This window comes from Triticum dicoccoides, chromosome 4B (genome assembly GCF_002162155.2).
Source record: "Triticum dicoccoides isolate Atlit2015 ecotype Zavitan chromosome 4B, WEW_v2.0, whole genome shotgun sequence".
NCBI lineage: Eukaryota > Viridiplantae > Streptophyta > Magnoliopsida > Poales > Poaceae > Triticum > Triticum dicoccoides.
This window is the reverse complement of record NC_041387.1, coordinates 165636356-165645738: the sequence shown is the minus strand read 5'-3', so window position 1 is coordinate 165645738 and position 9383 is coordinate 165636356.

The following is a 9383-nucleotide window of genomic DNA, read 5'->3' as shown; positions in this document are numbered from 1 at the left end:
TATTCAACCAACAGACGAAATATACTACTGATTGTACATTGAAAACAGCAGCAGCAACCAGGGCTGGGGGTGCAACAGAAGCTGTAAGCAGACCAGAAGAGTGAAGACGCAGCTCTCTCTTCCAAACCAAACATTAGCCATCATTACAAAAGGGCTACCAAAAAGAACAAGTGTATGCATCAAACTAAATAAAGATCCTACTACACCAAGTGTACACATCTAACTAACTGGCTCAGTTAGATGTTACTATTTATTAAGCTGTGGAGATTGGCTGACGGCTTGAACCAGATGGGTGCCTGACGGGGGAAACTCCATCCAGCAGGTCGACGTCTGATACTTGCGACCCTCCCCCCTACTTTGGGCTGCAGAGCATGGCGGCACATATCAGGGATGGTGCATGCAGAGACGCATGGTACGCTGTGTACACACAGTTTTTCCTGATGAACGAAACCGCGCTGCCATCATGATCCTTGCCGTCGGTTATCTCCTGGTTAATCAGATAATTCAGTCTGAGAAATAGAGAGCGTGTACCAAGGCTACTTACTAGCCTCCAGTCAAAAATTCCTGAAGGCCCAGAGAAGCTGGGATTCTGCTCAAAGACCTTGCAGTGACTGTGATTTTATTCCGCGAAACAACACGTCTGGTACGTGCGAACGATCATCAATCTTTCGTCGTCGTCTGATTGAGCCAGGAACCACCTGCAACTGCCATGCCGCTTTTCTTTGAAAGGTTGTGGGATTAGGAAGGGTAGGGACACCAGGCGGCCTACAACATCATATCAAATTGGAGTCAAATAAAAAAGGGCTCTTCATTTAGCCAATCTTAAGAACAACACGTTATGAGCATGAAAAAAAATTTCAGTAAATGTTGATAGTAATATAAGCAAGCCATCATGGTATCATAGGAAAGTAACATACTACCGTAACAGCCATTTGTAGCAATGACTGGAGTAGGACAGCAATATGTCCAGCCATAGAAGGAGTCGACAGCGTAAATGAAGCCATTGTGTTTAATGGCATCAGAGAACCATGGAGGATGTATGATCCTGCGATGGACGTGCAGATTTATGCACTTACCGTAGTGACCTGTCAGATAGGCAAGACCGCGGTTGAAGAACGCAATTAGCCTGATGTCTTTATAATTCGTAGATCTTGTCGGCACTTGGCAGATTACAACCTTGAGCAAATCAAACTTGGTATCATGATGGCTACTGTAAGATTCCGAGTATTCTGGGCCGCAGTGTCAAAGCAGTACAGTGTTAATCGAAGGAAGGGGGATCAATCACCGGGTGTAGACCTCCACGAGCATCCAGCTACCGCGACCGTCGACGAGCACCATCCAAGACGTGTTCATGCCGACCCAGTACATACCGTTAATGTAGTTGAGGCTGACGGGGATCGGATTGCAGTGAAGGGGGTTGATGCTCGCCCCGTACGATCGTTATGCTGTGTGACACGCCGTTTCTGAAGATCAAGCGGCATCAGCAAGCAAGGAGCTGGCTTAAAAAGCTTCGGCCTAAGGGCTTTGAGTAAACGGCATAGCCCCGATGAGCACGCGGCGAGCGACATGGTACTGAGATTGTCCACACACGAAACAATGAGCTTGATTACCTCTGTAGGGAGCGAATTCCAGCCACTCTTTCAGCGGACGCTGCTCGGTTCTGCCATTGTTAGTGCTTGGGTTTCGGACGAGGGGGGGAGGCGCCTTAGCGGGGATGGAAGATTGGACGAGATTATGTGCGGACAAAGATGGAGAAGCGAATATGTGCTGCGGGAAGTGGACAGGTGATGATGACTACAGCACGCCACTTGACTTACGAGACACATACCAGCAGCATAGGGTCATACCGATGCCAGACAACTTGCTTGAGTGATCACAGTACTGGTACTCCCTACAGTACCTACTACAGTACTATGCCCAACTTGCTTGAGTAGAGTAGTAGAGTAGGACTCTGCTCTACTACTAGCACCCGGGGAGTAGTATATTCTAATCTAAAATAGTTACAAACTTCAATGCCCGAGCGTGGAACGACTACGAACCGTGTTCAAAGACCATGTCTACGTGGTGTTTGGACTTATATGCAAAAAATAGCAAGATGCCCGTGCATTGCACGGTGCACCATCATCACCAACTCGGTTTTTTCTCTACTCCTACTCCTATAAAAGACTCAGTTGGTGATGATGGAGGCGAGGAGGCGTGTTCAGCCGGGCGTGCAGCAGACAGCGCAACACTATTCGATTTGTTATAAAAACAAAGAAGAGTAGTAGAGATAGTAGGGAGGAGCACGAGGTTGTGGGAGATAAGGATGAACGAGGCAAGGCCTTATCTGTAAATGTGGAGAGAGGTGCGGGTATCTTTTGTAAAATTGTCATAGTTGGCTTTCTATCCGTCAGATATAGATCGGACAGTCTATATTACAAGATGGCAGGCATACCATCATCACCAACTCGGTTTTCTATAAGAGTAGATATAGATAGATAGAGACTAGGGAGTACTAGTAAGGACACCATCTACTGCTTCATGTGCTACTCCTGTGCTCCATTCGGCGGCCGCAACGTCCCCTACAGCCACTCCCTCCTGCGCTCCATTCGGCGGGCGTTGTTGAAATTTGGGGAGCGCACTCTCGCGACTGCTGGCAGCCACGACTTCACTGACGACGACTTCTTCCCCGAACTCGGCAACCTCTTCCTCAATGACATGGGCAACAACCTCAACGCCAACGGTGCTTCTCCTGTTGCACTATATGTGTTTCTGTCCTTCCTGTTTGAAATCGTGGTAGAATTCATGTTTCTACTCTGTATCCTACTACTATGCTAGTCCACATGATTAGTTTCATCTCTGTTATAGCCGTCATGATTTATTTTGTGCTTATTAGGATTAAATCTCGTAGTAACTTGCTCATATATTCAATTGGCGCAACCTCCCCTACAGCCACTCCCGTTTCATGGACGGCCTGGTTGATGCCTCCAAGGATCCCTTCGTCCACTGCTATGAGTGCCCGATGCCGTTTTGTGGCTCGCCAGCGGACATGGTGCATCACCTCACGGATGCTGCAGTAGTCACTGTTGGCCCTTGGCGGAGAACATCAAGTACGAGATGTGCTACCCGTTCACCATGCTGGAGTCGCTGGACGATCACCGCCGCCTGCTAGTCTCAGAGGAGGACGGTATCATCTTCCTCTTGATCGTGGGCACCGGCGAGGCCCGCGCAGGCCGCCGCCCCATCTCTGTAATGTGCGTCAGGGGCGACGCCGCTGACGCTGACACTAACACGAGGCCTATGTACGGGTGTGTGGTCAGTGTTACTACCCCTCTGGGTAGCGTGGGCGGCGACAGCGGCCTCATCGAACGGACTTGGACTCTAGGGAGCTTTGACTATCCCGCCAATGTGGACTTGGAAAACCCATGGCATCCTTTACCCGCCGACGCGGTGCACGGGGACTCCAAGGAGGTTCACTTGGACATACGCATTATCAAGTTAAATGTTGATCATTAGTCTTCGCTCAATGTAATCCGCTGTCTAAGCATGTGGAGACTTCCATGCAGGATCTTGCTCTATTGGAGTATCGTGCATGAATAAAAGTGTATCCGTTTATGATTTAGTCTAGAATCTTCCATGTTTGAATTTTTACTACAGTACTGGTGAAAGACTTACGATGAACCATTTCTTACATCTCCTCTGCCCCCTTGCAAGTCATCCTGATTTAATCCCTCGGTCTAGGTGTATAAGGGCATGGTTAATATTACTTAATAGTATAGTCAACTGTTGACTATAAGAAAGTGCCATGTCATCTGTAGCCAACATGTATAGCAATCGATCCTCAAAAACTAATTCTTGAAGATCATTTCTTGCAAAGCACAATAAGTGTTATTTCTTCACAAGTTTTGGATGCAGGTTGAATAGTTGAACGCTTTTGTTTGAAAAAGATACCTTTTTATCTATTTCACCTGGATGTTTGTGAGCTCTAGAGATGAAATAATATCCGAAGAAACCTATCGATACCCGTTACACATGAGATGACCCCCACATCCTTTGTCAAAATAAACAACTCCCCGATCAATGCATTTCACCCTTCGATGCAATGCACGGGCACCTTACTACTATAGATTAGTACGACCAAAAATTGAACTAACATTATATATAGTACGATAAATGCTGATGCATGACACCTAAAATTATATCATTCAAAACTATGTTCAAATACGAGTCCAACGATATAGTTTTTGTTGACATGCACTAACATTTTGTCAGTTAAATCTTCAGTCAAATTCAATGGGGGACTAATAAACCACGACCGATGTAGTACAAGTGTAGAGGGCGGCGCTGCACAGGAGTATCACCTCTCACCCCGTTCGTGGCACGGCAGTAAAGCTGTCATATCACAAAACCCAACCACTCCCAGTAATAAGTGGTCTGGTAAAATGAACGGACAAGAAACCATCACATCCCTCTGTCTTTTTTGCATTTCATCTCTGCATTTACTTTCTCCGGTTCATCTCGCACACTCGATCCCTAGCTACTTCTCCTAGGGCCAGTTCTTTTGGTGGCTTCCCCAGCTTTTCCCACAAGACTAGTCATAGTGGAGAGTAACAATAAGGCACCTCACTCATTTATTTGGGCTTCTACACTAATACTTCGTCCTGGTTTATTCCTCACCATTGTAATTTGTGCTAAATTTTGACCAAAGATTTAACTGATAAAATGTTACTCCCTCCGTCTAGGTGTGTAAGTCATCTTAAAAAAACCAAATAATCCCAAAACACTTAGGCGCGGTGCATTAACTTCTACCTCATTTCTTGTTTCTTGACATATCAACCAATAAGAGATAAAGAGTGTGCATGATTTTAATGACTTGACATATCAAACACGACATGTAGTTGTTAGTTCATTGCATGCAATACTATTAATTAGCAAATAAACATTAAAGTTTCTCGTTTTATCCTCCTCCCTGGTCACGGTGCACAGCCTAAGATGACTTACTCACCTAGACGGATGGAGTACTGCATGTGACATGCACTAACATTTCATTAGTTAAATTAATGATCAAAATTTGACACAGATTACAATCGGGACCAATAAACCCGGATGGAGGTAGTAGTTATGGGATTACTAATCTAGAAGCCTAAAAGAACTGGCCCCTGGTACTCCTACTAGTAGTAGTACTCAAGTTGGAATTCCAATTGCACGGCACAACTTGTTAGGCAAAAAATTCGATACAGGGTGTAGGAAGCGGTTTGGGAATTTGCATGCCTTTTCAACCAGTGAGATACTCCGTACAAAGTACGACAGAGAAATAACCACAGAGAAGGAAGCTAAAAGTAAACAATCAAACGAGCATTTTTGCATTTGTTTTGCATTGAATTGTTTCAAAAGCTTGACTAGTTTTGTTTTTCTACTTTTACAAAAAACCGCATCGTAATGTTAAAACATGCATTTGCACGTACATAAGTAATAGTAGTACTCCCTCCGTCTAGGTGTATATGTCTTCCCTCCTTCTTGGTCACGGTGCACAACCAAAGATGACTTATTGACCTGGACAGAGGGAGTAGCACAGTCTGCAAGCATATATCGAGAGAGACGCATAGTGCGATAGTATATAGTAAAGTTTGTGCTATATGCAAGTACTTGCAAAATGCATACGAATACACAAGGTTTACAAACTTTACCTTTTAAATAATTAATGAAGGACGCTAAAAATTCCTGAACGTTCGGGATTTATCATTTGCGTTCCAAAACTAATGAGATCGCCTTACAAAAAAATTATACTCCTCCTAAAAGCCACGGTGCTCGCAGGAGCACTTGCGGCACGCCGGGAGTGCCCTGGTGTGCGGCCGTTTCCCAGCGCGCCGACACAATGCCTCTTCCTTAGCCTTGCAACTCGCAAGGTGCTGATTGGCGGCTTGCCGGCGGGCGAGCGTGATCTCACCGGTGTGGGGATTCAGCGCCAATAGGTACTCCTCCTTGCTGGAAGCGTGCACCCGGTCCACGTACCGCCAAGCGTAGATGAGGTGCTAGGGCCCTGACTGCACTCAGGGCGTCGGCACGGGCGTCCTCCGCCACCCTCATGTTCCTCGCACGAGCCTTCTGCCAAAGAGCCAATTGCCTGACTCTCTTGGACGCGACATAGGCCTCCCAGGCAGCTTGTTCGGCGGTGGGCTTCTCTTCCTCGGCCTTCTTCTCCGCCTCTATTTTGGCACGCTCTGCTGGAGGCAAAGCCTCCCACAAGGCGACATCCATTTCTTTCCGAAGCTCCTCAAGGCTGGGGGGCTCGGCGGGCGGTGCGGCGTTCTCCTCGTAGCGGGGAGCCGACGTGTCCTCCGACGCGCGTGCTGGCAAGATTGGGAACGCCGACGCGTCCACCTCGACGCGTCGCGGGGAGGAGCGGAACGCTGACGCGTCCTGCTCGACTAGTGGCGGCGAGGAACGGAAGGGCGACGCGTCGTGTCGTGGCGAGGAACGGAACAGCGATGCGTCTTCCTCGACTAGTGGCGGTGAGGAACGGAACGGCGACGCGTCGTGTAGTGGCGAGGAGCGGAACACCGACGCGTCCTCCTCGACTAGTGGCGGCAAGGAACGGAACAGCGACGCGTGATAGTCCGCGCGGTACAGCGAGGGGCTCCTAGGCTTTGGACGGGCGATGCCATGGTGGTTGACGTGAGAGGGAGGGGGAGGAGATAGCGATGAACGTGAACGTGAGGGGGATCAGATAGCGATGTCGTGGGAGGTGCAGTATTTATAGCGAGCAATGGCACACCTACATAAGATATGGACTGAGCTGCACTGACTTAACTGCAGGTCCAGTTGCGTCACTGATATGTGGGCCAGACCCCTATTGGGCCCATATGTCAGTGACCCAATGCACCTGCAGTTAAGTAACAACTACGTGGACATATTTGTTGGAGCAAATTATGGGGGAGCGAAGGGGTGGAAATATTGCTGGTCACAACGGATTGGACGAGCGTGGGGGAGGAGAGTCATGCATGCAGATTTTTTCACACGAGGTGGAGTGGTGGGATCGCCGGAGGGAGAAGGAGAGTTTGGCAGGCATATTGTTTCCACACATGGAGAGGAAAAGATTTGGAGACGAACGGGCTTCCTGCAGGTATGGGGAACGGTGCATAATAAGTCATCTTGCATGCCGGGCTAGGTATAGTCTCAAGTCATTAAAAACATACACGCCCCACACATGTTCATATTTCAAGGTGCACTAAATTACTGCATGCGATGATTAAGGCTGGCCATAATGGTGGTATCTTAGCTGGTATCATGCACACGGGAATAGCAAATATGCTGATGTGGCAAAGAATTAAAGAAGAGAGGGGGGTTAGAGTAACTAGTGTTCATGCATGCATTGGTAAACACATTTTTTGCGAAGAACGACAACACTAGTTGAGTACTTTTGCAGACTTCAAAAACTATTCCACCGCCTCTACTATCTTGCTAAGAGTAGGTGAAATTTTTGAATCGAGCCCTTTAAACTAGAAGGGAAGTAGTGGTACTCTAATAGCTAACCTTGTTGTGATGACAAGATAGGACATGGCACGCACTTGGACGGAGGAACTAGTCTGCATTGTGCATTTAAGTTTTGTCTGAAGTCAATGTATCTCTACTTTCACCAGACTTATAGAAAAATGTACTCCCTCCGTCTAGGTGTGTTAGTCATCTTACAAAAACCAAATAATCCCAAAACACGTAGGCGTGGTGCATTAACTTCTACCTCGTTTCTTGTTTCTTGACATATCAACCAATAAGAGATGAGGGTGTGTGTGCTTTTAATGACCTGAGATTATCAAACATGACATGTAGTGGTTAGTTCATTGCATGCAATACTATTAATTAGCAAATAAACATTAATGTCTCTTGTTTTCCCCTCCTCCTTGGTCACGGTGCACAGCCTAAGATGACTTACTCACCTAGACGGAGGGAGTATCAACATTCACGATGTCAAATCAATATTTTTACACTCATTATAAAACGTAGTTCTTATACTCATTATAATCAGTATTGTAGATAATTATATTTTTAGTATAAATTTGGTCATGGGATTTCATTGATGCCTGTCAAAGCGTGGAGGAAGCGGAGCTTAGGGCTTGCATTGCCGGTCTCTACATAGGTATTTCTCTTCATAATCCTGTAATTTTAGAGACTGATTGCGCTTTTGTGGTAGCGTCTCTTCCATCGGGAGACTATGACAGGTCTGCTATGCGTGACCTGAAGATGAAAGCATTGAGCTTCTCGAAGTTGATCAACAATCTTCAATTGTCAAAGATTAGCCGTTCGGCCAATAAGGTGGCACACTTAATCGCTAAGTATAGCTTTGACAATAGATTAGATGGTATTCTTGTAAAATAACGTACCGCCCTGTGTGGTGAATATTGTATCGAGTGAGTGTACTGGTGTGGCTGGTTAATTAATATAAAGGTGGTGTTCAAAAAAAGTATAAATTTGGTCAAACACTTTGCAAATAGTTGACGAGAGTAAAAAGGACCAGAGGGAGTATCATGCATGCGGAGTAGGCAAAAAAATTGCTCATTTATAGCCGGTCGAAGTCTCAAAGGGCACAACCGCGCGAGGGAGGCGAAGGTCGTTGGAGGCGCGACAGTTGACGGAATTAAGTGAAGTTGCATCCACGCGCCGACATGGCGTGCGAACAGGCAGAAGCTATACCGCCGGGCCTATGATATGGGTCTAGTAGACATGACATCTAGTGGGTCCTGCATAGTTCTCGAGAACTCTTTGGGGGCTTGCAGCCATTTATCCATCGGGAAAGCCAGCAACCCCACGCCGTTCGCACGCCCGTCCGCGTCTTCTACCTTACAACAGTTAGCTCCCGGTCGTCCCGTACTTTCACATTAGTTCGCTCCCAGTTTTTTTGCGGGGTACAACAGTTCAACTTCTCCTAACCCTCCTCCAAAATCCATGGCCTCCCAAATCTCCATGGTCGCCGCTGAGTACCAGGTTAGAGCCATCACCGGCGATCACTTCATCATCATCTATACACGTGGATCCGCGACGGTGAAAGCATGGCTTGATCGCTTCCTACGCATGTTCAACAGTTCAACGGATGAGTGGGTCGCTGGGCTAGATGTTGAGTACACCACAGTCCTGGGACGAGAGAAGGATCTAAAGGACGAAGAGAGGAAGAAGCCCGCCGTGATCCAGGTTTGCATACATAATGTTTGCTTTTTCTACCACATATGCCACGCCGACGTTGAGTGCCAGGATTTTAAGAACTTCCTCAAGTACAAAAGAGTGAAATTCGTTACTATAGGCTTTAAGAACGACAGGGATGTCCTGCGTCAGATAGGTCTTGTTGTAGGCCAGCCGTTCGATCTCCATAAGGCAAGCCTGGCGTCCTCCTCCCAACCTTCAATGCTAACCCT